At 40.6% G+C, this 15622-nt stretch overlaps 1 pseudogene; it reads right to left on the reverse strand.

Annotated features, from left to right (window-relative positions):
- Window positions 1-432: 432 nt before the first annotated feature.
- The window catches only part of LOC132231829 (small ribosomal subunit protein eS25-like), a 73486-nt pseudogene continuing 58296 nt past the window's right edge, over window positions 433-15622 (reverse strand).

The raw sequence follows: 15622 nt of genomic DNA on the forward strand, positions 1-15622 counted from the left end.
GTTGATTTTTCAAGAACAGGGTAAGGATTGAGGCTTGGCCCAGAAATTAAATTCAAAGGAATATTTCCAGAGACTATCTTCTGCTCTAGGTAATAGGAGCAAGGTAAATATGCACCTAGAAATATATACATACTATATGTGTATACACACACACACACACACACACACACACACACGAGGCCTGGTGCATGAAATTCATGCATGGGTAGGATCCCTAGGCCTGACCAGTGATCAGGGCCAATCAGGGCCTTCCTCCCCTGGCTGCCAGTCAGGGCCTTTCTTCGTTCCGTGCTGCCCCGCTGTGGTCAGGGCACATCATAGCGAGCGATCGAACTCCCGTGTCCTGGTTGAACTCCCGAGGGGACACTTTGCATATTAGCCTTTTATATATATAGATATAGTATTATTTTTCAAAATGTGTGGCCTGTGAGACCTGTTGTTCATGTGTCTTCTCCAGCAGCTGGGGCATCCCCACCTTTGGTGTGTCTGGTGTAAATTACTTGAGCTCTGTGCCTTGGAACTAGTTTAATAAGTCCTTTACTAAGGAGCTCCTGAAGGGCTGCCCTGGCCAAGGAGCCACACATCTTCAGTCTCTATGAGACAACAGTTGGCGTTAGAAGCTTATAGTTGGGAACTTCCTTACAGAGTTTGTCATACGTTGCTTTGTCCGGAACTTTGCCTTTGGACCACTTCTTTTTGGCCTTGTCCCTGGACTTTGTTCACAGGGTCTTCGTCTGTCTTGCCTGACTTTCCAGCATCTTTCTCCTTGTTGTTGGTCCTTGGGCAGCACTGGGAGACTCAGAGTAGGGCTTAGCCACTGCCTCGCAGATATCAGACCAAGAGGAAGCGCAAGTCTCCACCCTAGAAATATTTTTATTTGTAGGTGAATTCTTGAGAAGTTGAGCAAGTTCTCCTTAGGGGACCTGCAGTTCCTAGACTGAAGGAGAAGGCATTTCACTGAGGACACTATAACAGAATTAATTAATTTATTTTCTGCACTTTAGTTTTATTTTCTTAAATAAAATATAATATGGTATATCTCATACTTTAAAAGTCTCTCACAATACACAGAGTGCAAAATTTTTATTTTTTTTCTTGGTAAATATTCAAGTGATTGAGTGCAGTTATTGTATAGATTCTTAAGAGTCTATTTAACAGAGGACTCATTCTTGGCTTAGTAATAAGTTTTAGATAAGAAGTAAACACTTTTCATTTGTTTTATCCATTCAAACCCTGACAAAAGTTCATATGGAGAAATTTAAATACCAACTTTCAAATTTAGATAAGACATTTTGCATTTTGCATTTTCTATGTCCTGTGTAAAGAAGACAACTTTTTTTGAATCAATCCTTTTGTTCATTATTTGATAAAAAAAAAAATCTGTTCTCATCTGGGTATTTTTATCTAGGATTTATAACCAAGATAATTTTCTAATGAAAAAAATTGTAAATTCAGTGATACTGAATTCCATCAAGCTGAAAGTTAGACTTCAAATTTCTAAGGGATATAAATGTTGAATATTTACTGTGATAGATATCCAACTATCTACATTTTACGCAGTATGATCATATATTAGCCTTAAAATAAATAACATATTTTTCCAGTCTCTTAACAGTAATCAAAATGCAGAGAAAAGAAAGATTGTGGAACAAATAGTTCCAGTAAAACTGTTCATTAGGGAATACATATCAAACCTCTATAATGTGTTTCCAATAGTATAGAGCAACGCTTAGGGCAAGGTGGTATAGTGTGAGCTTTTAGCCTACATATAAATTTTATCCTTCCATTTCACTGGTTTTGCTAGAAGATACTTTTATTATCTTTGGCTAATTCATAGTCCCCAAAATATAATTATGGATTCCATTAGACCTTACAAATAATTTTCTACTTCAAGTCTCCAGCAATAAAACCAGCAGTGCAAGTCCTCTCAAATATCAAATTAATATTGCTTATATAGAAAAATTCCTTGAAATGATTTATTCTTAGCATTAATTTTGAAAATTGAATAGACATAGTAAATGATTAACGTGCTATCCTTCTGACCATTTTAGGGCAGTGTTTGCACATGACTAAACAAATAGATCTTTGCAGAGCATAAGATACACGTCTGCTCTTTGCTTTCTTGATTGATTTGGATAACTGTACAATCATTAAGCTGAAGTCTCTCTTAAAGGGTAGAAAGGGCTGCTGGCAGGGAGCCAGTTTGGCAGGCTCTTCTATGTTGTGGTCTGTTTGGTTCATCCGTAGAGACATGGATTAAGATAGAATTATAGGAAATCCTATTGAGGTAAAGACCTACTGGATAAGAACGGGGAAAATTAATTTAAGCCTCTCTCCTCCTTCAACATAACCTTTTAAAATACTAGGTTACAGTGTGTTCATTTCACTTGTAATTCTGATATAAGATACTAATGGAAATGACATTTGAAAAGGAACTGACTTTTGTATATAAACTGTAACTGGTATGTCTTAAAAGTACTTTTCCATGTGGGCCTCAAGTATGATAACATTCTCCAGGTTGTGAGCATAGATTAGAAGCCATTAAATTCTAAGTTTGCAAAGATAAATATGTACAATGGCTATCTCTTACAGAGCGAAGGGTTCTGAAATGTTGCTTTATAGATTAAAATATTAGCTGAGCACTGTTATGCATTTCATAATTTTGTTGTTGCCGTTTTAATGGATCTGGAGCCTTCACAAGGCATCATTGTTTTTATTTGGCCTTTAAAAATCCCATTGTGAAAACACCAAATTTAAGAAGAGAAGGGAACAATTTAGGTAAAAGGAAGCCTTTCAGCTCAACCCCCTGCATTTTGGTCAGTCATGGATGAGGGGCCCTCTGACCTAAGAGTAAGACTAATACCAGCTATTTGCTCCTCACACAGTCCTATAACAAACCTCATTTTGCAGATAAATTTACAAGGAACTGAAAGAATTTAAATAACTTCTCCAAAATAAAAAAGTCAGCCAGTTGAGGCAGCGAGGAGATGAATTAAAACCCTCCAAATCACTCTTGTATTTTCTAGTGGTGTCAGCTGTGTCAGCTATGTGAGTAGCACAGACTGCTCTCAGGAATTGAAAAAAGAAAAAAAGAAAAAACCCAAGGAGGAATTAAAGAACAAAAAGGAAAGAAACAGCTCAGAGTTTGGCAGAAATATCCCTGATGCCCTGAAATGAAGGCAACGATTCAGATTCCAAGGGCACAGATGTGTGGCTTGCAAGGAAATGGCCCCTGGCCAGGCTGCAGAACACCCATCCAGGGAAGGCTCTGTCCTGGTGCTAGGAGAATAGAATGGGGGAGGGGCGGCAATTGACTGGTGTGCCCAATAAAAGGAAAAGGCCACAATGCTGCTTGCTCAGCTAACTTACTATTTTAACCAAACTTTTGGAAGCCATAGCTGATGAAAGTATCCAAAAAACATTTGAATAGTTGCTGTATGAAACAGCCTGGAAGAGGAGAATGGAAAGACAAACAGAAGGAATGATAGCGTGGGTCTGGGTGCCCCCCACTGCTGCAGGAGAGTTATCTCAGCTCACTGGAAGCTTCCAGGGAAGGTGATAGCTTCTTTGGAGCCACTGTCCTGAGATTCTTTTTCCAAGTGTCTCTGTATTCTGATAGGCCTAACTATTTTAGCCACTGATGAAGAAACAAGTAACTGTAGTATAGTGCTGAAAAATATGTCTTCTTTGCTTTAGGAATAGCTCATGTTTAGTTAACTAAAAATGGCTTCAGTCTTTTCCAGGAAGAACCTGTCTCTTTTCCACATAACTCCTCTTTCCTAAGTCATTTATCTTTCTAATTTTTTAAATTTACTAGAGGCCCGGTGCATGAATTCGTGCACCAGAGGTCCTTTGGACTGGCCTGTGGGATTGGGCTGAAACCAGCTCTCTGATATTCCCCGAGAGGTTCTGGATTGTGAGGGACTCAGGCCAGTTCAAAGGACCCCACTGGTGCACAATTGGGGCCAGGGAGGGACGCAGGAAGTTGGCCAGCTGAGGAGGGACTGCTGGAGGGCTCCAGGGCATGTCCAGCCTGTCTCACTCAGTCTCAATCAACCGGACCCCAGCAGCAAGCTAACCTATGGGTCAGCGCATCTGCCCCCTAGTGGTCAGCGCACATCATACAACTGGTCGAATGGTGGACTGTCTGCCCGCTGGTGATCAGTGCATGTCATAGCGAGTGGCTGAGTGGTCTTAGCATATCATCAGCATATTACGCTTTGATTGGTTGAACGGTCAATCAGACGACCAGACACTTTGCATATTAGGCTTTTATTATATAGGATATGTATGGTTGGAGGGTGGTAAGGGCAAAAGGGAAAATGAGGCTGTAATTTTAAAGTTTTAGCTTATTTTCTGTGTTTTTAAAAAATGAATAAAGAATGTAAAATGTAAAGAAATCTACCCAGTTTTTGAAATAAGTATTTATTGTGTGACATAATATGTAATGTTCATTATTAGTATAAAAATGTCTTTAGTTAACATAGTGTTTAAACTTAGTATGTGCATGTGTGTGCATGTGTGTGTGCACTCTGACATCTATCTATCATCTATCATCTATCATCTATCATCTTTTTCTATCTAATGGGTTATTAAAGTGGACTTTACCCATTATCTCCACTCTCAAGCAAACTGAAACATAGCTGATGTTGCTGATAGGTATGCATATGTTCTATACACACATACCTGAATAATCTATGCTGGATTTTCCAAGAGTGTTCAAGTACTGCTTTCTTTGAGGAAAATTGTCTGCCTAACAGAAAGTGGAGGGGGGGAGGGAAAGGTGTGGATGCTTCTTACTCTTTAATCCAAGTTTGGTAAGAAAACTATGTGAGAGAATGCTTTGGAGAATTGACTGTGGGTCTCTGTGGTCCAGGAAATAAAAAATTAGTGCCTGCTTGTTCAGGTACCCCCTGGACTTTTACTTTGGGCCCGGCATAGACTGGGGAATGTGTGGAAGTAGTCAGGGGAGAGCTTTCCTTGTGAACCCAACTCAAAGAGGCTGCTGGGTAGGACCAAGCAACTCCAGGGGTGTCAGTGCATGTGACAGGCTCTTTGAAGTGGATGAGATTAAAGTTCAGATGTGAAGTTTGACCTTGGATAACTGCAATTTGAGAAAACATTTCCAGCCTTATAATTTACTAGAGGCCTGGTGCATGAATTCATGCACCAGTGGGGTCCCTTGGCCTGGACTGCGGGATTTGGCTGAAACCAACTCTCAGACATCCCCCGAGGGGTCCCAGATTGTGAGGGCGCAGGCCAGGCAAAGGGACCCCACCAGTACATGATCAGGGTCAGGGAGGAACGCAGGAGGTTGGATAACCAGGAGGGACCACGGGAGGGCTCCAGGGCGTGTCCGGCCTGTCTCCCTCAGTCCCCAGATCAGCCGGACCCCAGCAGCAAGCTAACCTACTGGTCGGAGCATCTGCCTCCGGTGGTCAGTGAACATCATAGCGACTGGTTGACTGGTTGACTGTCTGCCTCCTTGTGGTCAGTGCGTGTCATAGCGAGTGGTTGAGTGGCCTTAGCATATCATTAGCATATTACGCTTTGATTGGTTGAACTGACAACTGGACACTTAGCATATTAGGCTTTTATTATATACTAGAGGCCCGGTGCACAAAAATTTGTGCACTCGGGGTTGGGAGAGGAGGTCCCTCAGCCTGGCCTGTGCCCTCTCACAGTCTGGGACCCATCAGGAGATAAGGACCTGCTGGTTTAGGCCTGCTCCCGGGTGGCAGAGGGCAGGCCTAATCCTAGGTGTAACCCCTGGTCGGGCTCAGAGCAGGGCCCATTGGGGAGTTGGGGCCCCGCCTCCTGTCATGCACAGAGCAGGGCGGATTGGGAGGTTGCCATGCCACCCTCAGTCATGCTCAGGGTAGGGCCGATTGGGGGGTTGGGGCACCACCCCCTGTCACACTCAAGGCAGGGTCCATAGGGAGGTTGCAGCGCCACTCCTGTCATGCACAGAGCAGGGCCGATCAGAGGGTTGGGGCTCCGCACCCTGTCACACTGATCCCGGTGCTGGGAAGCCTCGCTGCTCCGCTGATCCCAGGGCCAGGACGCCTCTCGGCTCCCCTGATCCCTGGCCCGGAGGCCTCTCGGCTCCGCTGATCGCGGGGCCTCCGACTCCGCTGATCACGGGGCCGGGAGGCCTCTCGGCTGATCACCGGGGCCGGGAGGCCTCTCGGCTGGTCACCGGACCAGGATGCCTCTGGACTCCGCTGATCACCGGGGCTGGGAGGCCTATGGACTCCGCTGATCACCGGGCCGGGAGGCCTCTGGACTCCGCTGATCACCGGGGCTGGGAGGCCTATGGACTCCGCTGATCACCGGGGCTGGGAGGCCTATGGACTCAGCTGATCACCGGGCCGGGAGGCCTCTGGACTCCGCTGATCACAGGGGCCGGGAGGCCTCTCGGCTCCGCTGATCACCGGTGCCGGGAGGCCTCTCGGCTCCGCTGATCACCGGGGCCGGGAGGCCTCTCGGCTCCGCTGATCACCGGGGCCGGGAGGCCTCTCGGCTCCGCTGATCACCGGGGCGGGAGGCCTCTCGGCTCCGCTGATCCCAGGCCCTGAGGCCTCTCTGCCCTGCTGCTTTAGGGCTGTTTGGCTTCGCTCTGCTTGGAGCCTGAGTATGCAAATTAACCGCCATCTTTTAGCTTCTATAATTGAAACATTGTATCTTTTGGAGTTGTGGCTTCAGGAGCTCAGAGCCCCGCAGCTGCGGGGATCCTTGACTTTCTCCATCGCTGGGGCAACCAAGCCTCCTATTCTCAGCTGCCTGGCTGCCAGCCGCCATCTTGGCTGACAGTTAATTTGCATATCTCGCTGATTAGCCAATGAAAAAGGTATCGGTTGTACGCCAATTACCATTTTTCTCTTTTATTAGTATAGGATGGTATTATGACACATACATATTATTTGCTTATACATAAGCCAGCCATGTCTACATTTGTTTGTGCTCTAAACACATATACTTCAGAGGGAATAGGTTTGTGCTATAACATGTATACAACAAATTTTCATACAATAAAAATATCCTATTTTTATGGTCATTTATTGATATTTATAGTTAATATTTACCTATAAATAACTAAATTCAAAATTTAATGAGAATTTTCAAATTGTCTCACTTTTTTAAAAAATCGGAACAAATCCTTTGGCTGTGTAAATCATCAAAGGTTTTTTCCAAATATAATGAGAAAGTTGACTTGTAATTAGCTTTTGCTGCTTGGCATTTGTACTTTCATGATAATTATTAGATTTACACAAGCCCCTCATTTATGCTATATGTTATTTGATTTGAAATATTTCTTACTATAAGAAACATAATTTTTATATTACTCAAATATAATTTTAGTGGGTTTATTCTCTCATGAAGGTTATTAGATTTTTTTAAAATAAAGGGTATGAGGATACTTCTTCAATCATCTTTCACTAAACTGAATGAACAATTGAGATGTGAATTTTAGAGCTAGCTGGATAATGGACATGAGTACTTAGGGAAGTTCAAAGAAAGTGAAGAGCTTCAAAATATATACAGGCAATATCCTCCCCATTATGAAACTATTCATTCAGAGGTGGCCGATACATGAATCATAAGTAGAAATAATTCCAAGAATGAGGTGGGGGAAAATGTATGTCAAGACCTAAAGTCAAGACATGTTTTCCTCATTAACCAATGTGTGATGGTATTAAAAACTCATTTATTTATTGATCTTTCCTTTCTCGGGGTAAAACATTGTTGAGCAGTTTGATTTTCACTTGCTATTCCTTAGTAATAAAATACACTTTGCTAAGTTCAAAATGCATCATTTGAAATTTCTCTGTTTTCTTTGCTGTTCTTTATCTAAACCAACAATGCCATTAATATTCTGTACAAGCTAAATGTTTTCTTTTCATATAAAGGAGCATATGTCAATGGAGCATATACATAATTTTGGAGTAAAGATGATCCTTATTATGCCCATTGCCCCCTTTATTTCCAGTCTGTGTAGTTTGGGTTTTTATCTCTGTTGACAGTGTGTAAACAGTACCTCTAGAATTTTATTTCAGTCAACATATTTCCTATCTAAGCAACAGGACAGCTTGAGGTGTTGCACTCCCAACAGACAGAAGTGATATCACAGAGGCACTGGCTGTTGACGGCCAGAATCACCAGTGACAGGTGACGAGACGCTGTGGAACTGACGGGTGGTGAGAGATTATTGCCGCCCCGCAAAACAAGATGTCAAGAAGCATTCTCAGCTATTTGCCAGATGACAGACTGGTTGGAAATATTTGGTGTGAAATGGTCATTCTCATTCACACTCAAACGTGTAAGCAACGACTTCAGCATTACCCGAGAGATAAAAAGAAAGAGGCATGCAGAAGCAGACATCTGGTCTACCTTGCAGAGAGCCATTACATTTTTCTTATTTTCTAGCTACCTGCATTTCCTTATAATGGTTGTTTCACACGATTTGGGGAATTTCATTCCATCGTAAATAGTGTTTAGACTGAAGACCCTTTGTTGGACTGCTGTGAGATGGATTTACGAGTTCCATTTTGTTGGCTTCTCCAAACAAAACTGTCCTATTTTAAGAATGTCTAAATACCTCGTGGAATTTAACCCTACCTGGGTTTTCCACATGCCCTTTACTTCTTTTAAATCTCTGGGGTAATGCTGACATCATTGCTTACAAGTCTGAGTGTGAATGCACAAAAAGGGACTCTCAAACCGAATCATGCTAGCAGCTCACCCTGGGAATGACCTGTATACTGACAGTGGCCCTTTCTTACCTGGCCACCTCAAGATAATCAACTCTGAAAGCAGTGAGGAATATATTTCGAGTCTGTAGAAGGGTTCCTGGTGTGCCTGGAAGGCAACCAATCGTGTCGTAGTAAATAGAAATGAAAGACTAACATGACCCAAGATAAAGTATTGAAAGACCAGAGAATTGCACAGAAAGTTGAGAAGAGATTAGTAGTATATTTGAGTGGAAGCCTACTATGAAAGTAAAATCATATCTTTGATGAAAGAATTTATAACTAAAACATAAGAAGCTCCATTAAATATTTTTCACGATTGAGTTGCTGTCTATATCTAATAGCACTCAACATTCTGAATGGAAATCATTCTCAGACCTTGGTTTACTTAGCATATACATGTTCAGATATTTACCTTCACTTTTATTTATAGATATCTGTATCAGAAGATCCCTCATAGTAACAATTCTGTCTTCCATGATTACTACAGGTAAATGTTACTTATTTTATTAACTTAAATACATAGTAAAATTTAAATTTTTGGTAGCATTAGTTACATACAGTGGTCTCATCAACAAACTTATAATACAAATAATTTATGTAAATATTATAGGATTATTTCTCTCCAAGTCTAAATTGGGGATTTGTGTCTCATTTGTTGATACAAAAGCTATATCTGGCTTGGAAAATGGCAAAATCTCTTTACATAAAGCCCACGTACGTCAGGACTTACACACTGCCTCTTTCTCACATTCAGCGGAAGCCAAAACACAATGTTTTCATAATCCTTCAAAACGCCCACAAAAAGAAATGTGGCAAAATTTAAACAGCAATACTACTATTTAGATATTTTTTCCATAAAAATAAAACTAAGTTATTTTTCCCAAAAATATTCCCCAAAGAAAACAGAGCTTTACCTTATCGTGGTAACTTGGGAATTTTCCATGAAAAATTTTAAAGCCGATGTAGAGTTTAAAAGGTGTATTACTGTACATTATTATTCAAAGTGCCTTTAAAGTGTTTTAAAATTCCAGTGCTGCACCTGAATGCTCCACACAACACTCTTAATTGCCTTGCAACTCCTCTATAATTCTAGATTGAAAAAAAGACAAAAGTGTAACAGGAAGACTACAAATTTATTCCTTCATGTTATAATTCATAAATGTAAAATCAAAATTATGTCAGCACAAATTTTTGTGTGTTTTCATTAGGAAAAGTGTACTTAAAGTACCTTTATTATAGGTTGTATCTTCAAATTAGCAGTTCATTACTAAAGAGAATATAAGAAAGTTTCCCTTTTGAGAAAATTACTTTTGTGCTCAAAAATCCCACTTGTGAGGTAATTTTTACAGTAAAGGGAGTCCCAAGACTTGCATACAAACACCATCTATTAGCTAGTATGCAGGGCAAAATAGCTCACCTGTAGTTTAATAGAAAATAATTAGGTCCACAACATACCCAGTGATTAAATTTAGCCTAATTTAATCATTCCAAAATATTTATAAATGCTAATACACCTTTTTTTCCCCAAAAATATTTATTGGATTGTAATCAAATACTGTTACAATATAAGCTCACAAATTATTTGAGGTCATGAGAAAAATGGTAAATGTTTGAACTGCAACAGATCATATTTTTCTTTTCACTAAATTTAAGTAAGTGTGTGTATATGTGTGCATTTTGATTTGGTGACAATAAAGGAAATTGGAACATGGCTATATGTAAAGGATTGAATTACTATCATGGTCTTAATTTAAACAGCATTTTCCAGTGCAAGTAATAAATAATATTAGCAATATAATATGTTCGGCATTTCAAGAAAAAGAATAAAAAACAAGGGGAGAATTTTTATTATTATTTTATTTTCAAATTTCTTGTATTTGCTGGGGAAAGTCTTTAGGCCTAGGCAAACTTTGTCTTTTTTTTCCTTTTGTTCCCTTAAAATTAGGATTATTACCCACTTTTCCTCTTCTTTTATACTCTTCTCAGCTGGAAGATCTTTCACCTGTGACCTCTCTCTGCAATTAGACTGTGGAGTGGAAGCAGTTAGCCCTAATCCCCACTCCCTGGTTGCCCCTTAGAAAAACGACCTAGTCTCTGAGCATTGTAAAGTTTTACAGCTCAGCACCATGGGGAAACACATAAAAACCAGAAATATTTCAAATAAAAAGGCTAAAAACACTCACATTGTGTATTTTAAGAGTTAAGAACAGAATTTGGAGTTATAGTGCCAAGTTCCACTGCTTATTAATTAGCTTTGTTGCCATGGTCAAGATATTTAACTGCTCCCTTTTCTATTTAGTACCAAGAGGATAATCATAAGCCTCCCCCTCATGACATTGTGTAGATTAAATGAAATCATGCCCGCAAAGTGCTTAACACAGACCCTGATTGTTCAATGTGTTTGTTTCTTCTTTCATTAGAACAAAACAAACCAAAGCCAAAGTCTCTAGTCTAGAGATTAGCTATTCATATGTTTTTCAAAGAAGAAAATACCAAAGATGACTTTTTGGATATTCTGGTTAATATTTCATTAAAATGTAGTGTGGAAGGAATCTACTATAGCACAAGTGAAGTTCCAGAATAGTAGAAGACGCTGGGTACCGGAAACACTTTGTTTGACTTATTTTTGTGGGTCTTGTATTCAGAGTTTAAGCAAGTCATTTCATTAGGAGGAAAGATAGGGAGGAGGAGGGTAAAGGAGAAAGAGTGATGAGGTGAGGCAGGAGGAGATGCTAAGAAAAGGATGTTGTTAGTCAGTCTTTGAGTGCTTCTCTGGCAAGAGGTATCAGCCTTGCTAAAGCTTCTTGGGTGAACCAAAGAATTGCTATTGCCTTAAGTGCAGCAATAGAATGAGCAATAACAATTTTAGACTTTCCTGATGTTCATTTACTCATCCAACAAACATTCACTGAGTATTTCTTATGTGTCAGGCATTGTTTTAGGTTCTGGTGAGAATAGTTTTCTTTTTTTTAACAAAATCAACAAATATGTCTGTAGTTTATTTTCTGTGGGGTTGATATATATATATATATATATATATATATATATATATATATATATATATATAATGATAAATGGTGATAAGTATGATAGAAAAAACAATAAATTAGTAATAAAGGAGGATAAGGAATGCTAGCAATGGGTAGTTAACCTAATAGTTAAGTCAAAGAAGCCCTCTCAAAAAAGGTAAAATTGAGTCAAGTCCTAAAAGAAATGAGGGAATGAGGGTGTGGATGATTATGAGGAGGCTGTTTCAGGCAAAAGAAAACAGCAAGTTCAAGGGCCTGGGTTGGAAATTGACTGGTATGATGAAGGCATGTTGCACAAGCCAGTGTGTTTTCAGAGGAGTGAGCACTGGGGGGAGTAGTAGGAGGTAGACTAAGCATAAAGAGAAAGGAAATCCAAGTTAACAAAGCATAATTTTCTTGTATTTTAATCAAATTCTAATTATATTGAGAGAACTTGAGTTACAGAGCATCTGCCTCTTTTCATTTCTCTCATCTTAACTTCATTTGATAATGCCATCAATATTAAACCATTTAGGGCATTGAAGACCATTATACAGCAACTATGGCATAATCTGACTTGGATTTTTTGAAGATCACTCTGGATGGCTATGCCAAGAGTAGGTGACATAGGGTGGAAACAAAAGCCAACCAAGAGGCCAAAGCAACAATCTAAATAAGAGATGACTGAGTATTGGACCGAGGTGGTAACATTGGAGACGGTGAAAAGGGATTAAATCCAGAAATATGTATTTTGAAGGTAGAGGAATTGAAAGGATACAGTTGTTGATGCTTAAAGTAGAAATGGCTGCAGGAGGATAATATTATGCATTAAAAAATGAAATCAGTTTTAGACACATTTAGTTTGAACTACCTATTACTAGGCTACCAGTATTAATGAAAGTGGGTATGCTATCCATTGATGAGTAATTGACACAAAATTGCAACTAATAACTGTTATTCATATCACAAATATTTAAGGTTTACCATGTGATCAATATCTTAGTTGCCACAGGGGGTGTCTCAGGAGTAATACAAAAGTTTATTTTATGCCTTGATTATGTTTACATGTCTTGATAGAAAGATTAAATAATCAATATTGAGGGAGGAGTCCAGGAAGTCTTTTTGCAAGAGTTGTTTTTACCGAGGTATAGGGGAAAATTGAAAGGTGTAAAAGTATAAGGAAAGGTAAAGAGAATCAGCGAGTTCTAAAGATAGAAGAAACTCTTTGCAGAGACCTAGAGAAGAGAGTGCACACATTAAATTTGAAGAGTTATGAATATTTCATAGTTTCAGAGAGGAAGGGAGAGGAAGGGAGAGAGATAGAAACATAGATGATGAGAGAGAATCATTGATTGGCTGCCTCCTGCATGCTCCCTCCCTACTGGGGATCGAGCCTGCAACCCCAGCATATGCCCTTAACCAGAATCAAACCTGGGACCCTTCAGTCAGCAGGCTGACACTCTATCCACTGAGCCAAACCAGCTAGGGCCACATCGAATATTTTAAGGAGTTGAGACTGTGTATGTTTGTGTGTGTGTGTGGTGAGGTATATGAGGTATGGGAAAGGGGGGTGGGATAAGAGGTTAGTGATAGGATTTACATTTCAGAAAGACTCCTGGCTGCGGTATAGAGAATATATGGGGCAGGGCAGGGTAAACAAAAGTAATCTGGAAATAATCTAGTTCAGACCTGATATAAAGATGATAAGAAAAGAAAATGACATTTGTAGACTGGAGGAATCAATTCTAGAAGAAATAACCAAGTAGGAATTACCAATCACAACTACAAATTGATAAAAATAGATAAATTTAAGATTACATTTCCTGAGTGTCGGATTTATTTGTTAAAGTCAGATTGGAGCAGTCTATGGGGAACATTAGGTCCCTGTAAATTGCAGAGTAGTAGGAACTGCCATCAATGTATAAATGAATGGGTGTTTGAGTCAGGAGACATTAAAGTTATAATAGCTCTACCTGCCTCACAATTTGGTTTCATGGTGGCTCCAATTATGTGATGACATGAAGAAGATGGGATAAAGAAACTCTCAACAACTTTCACGATTTCAACCTCATGTAACCAATCCTATATAAGAAAGAGGTAATATGCAATTTGACCCTCACTCCATCACACCGTCACAAGATGACTGCACCCACAGTGGAGGCAGGGTTCTTGTAACAAGTGATCAGCAGGGACTTGAGGCTGTGCCCCTTACCTGGTGGGGCTATGGGGTTCCTGAGGCTGCACCCCCCACCTGGCAGGGCTTGACGGGGGACTTGAGGCTGCACCCCCTGCCTGCACTGGGCCAGGGGGCCTGAGGCTGCACCCTCCACCCAGCGGGGCTTGATGGGGGTGGGACTGGCTGGGTCTGGGTATCATGTGATTTTGAGGCTTGCACAAGTGGGTGGAAATTGACTCTGGGTCCCGCGGCACATCCCAGATTCTGAATGGAGGAAGATTTTCATATACGTTTTACTAATTTTCTTTCATCTCTAACACTTCTATTATAGAGAAAGGGCAACTAGCAATATTAAAATATTTCCTCTAATCAATTCCCTTTTAATGTGCATTAATTTCATGCATTGGGCCACTAGTGGGTGATAATAGAAAATGTTTCAGTTACTGATTACTGTGTAACATTCTCTGTCCCAGAAATAAATCCTTTATGGCTCGAAATAACAACACTTGTTGATTTTGCTTTTGAATCTGCACTTTATGTAGGGTTCAGTAAAGATGACTAATATCTGGCCCCAATCTTTGGGAAGACTCAAAATTCTAAGGGCTGGACCAACAAGGCTGTTTGCACAACTCTGTTTAATTCTTCACCTAGTTTCAGGATACCCCATGTGGTTTTTCCAGCTGCGGATCTCAGGATAGTCCAACTTTTTACATGGCATCTCAAACATCTGAGACCCACGTTCTAAGAAATCTAGTGGAACCTTTCAGGCTTCTTCTGAGTAGCCTCAGAGGTTTAAGAATGTCACTTCTGCATTCTATTGGTCAAACAGGTCATTCAGGAGGGGAATTAGACTCTACCTTTCAAAATGAAGGGGAGAGAAATATTTCTGGCCAACATTTCAGTAAGGTAGAACACTTGAAGTTTATATATTTTAACTCTTCCCCAAAAAGGAGAATTGTTTACTAATGCTGTCTTTGGGAAATAATCAGATCTATCACAATGCAACTCTCTACAATTCCATTTATTTATTTTAAATTACTAGAGGCCCAGTGCATGAAATTCATGCATTGGGGGGGGGGGTGTCCCTCAGCCCAGCCTGCACCCTCTTCAATCCGGGACCACTGGCTCCCAACCGCTCGCCTGTCTGCCTGCCCGCCCAATTGCCCTCAACTGCCCTCCCCTGCTGGCCCAATCACCCCCAACTTCCCTCCCCTGCAGGCCCAGTCACCCCCAACTGCCCTCCCCTGTGGGTCTGGTTGCCCCTCACTGCCCTTCCCTGCTGGCCTGATCACCCACAACTGCCCTCCCCTGCTGGCCATCTTGTGACCACATGGAGGCCATCTTGTGCAAGGGTCTGACAGTTTGCATATTACCTCTTTATTATATAGAATGGGTCAAAGTTGACCTAGACTGATTTTCCTAAGGTAACAGCAAGATTTCTTTATAAACAATGACCAACTCTTTTCTGTTAAAAGTGAAAGAATATAAGGAAATGTGCCTATTAAAGATTGCTATAGGTAAACTGTCACTTACATTGCAAGAAATTGAAACATTCTGTTAGTTACTTTAACCATAACTAATAGAGACAGGTATCCAAGATGGGAGGAGGAAATGTAAAAAGGTTGAAGTCTGGAACTTGTCCCTGATGAAATGAGGAACCAGAAGGACACAGGGGTCTCTGTTTT

Source organism: Myotis daubentonii, chromosome 3 (genome assembly GCF_963259705.1).
Source record: "Myotis daubentonii chromosome 3, mMyoDau2.1, whole genome shotgun sequence".
NCBI lineage: Eukaryota > Metazoa > Chordata > Mammalia > Chiroptera > Vespertilionidae > Myotis > Myotis daubentonii.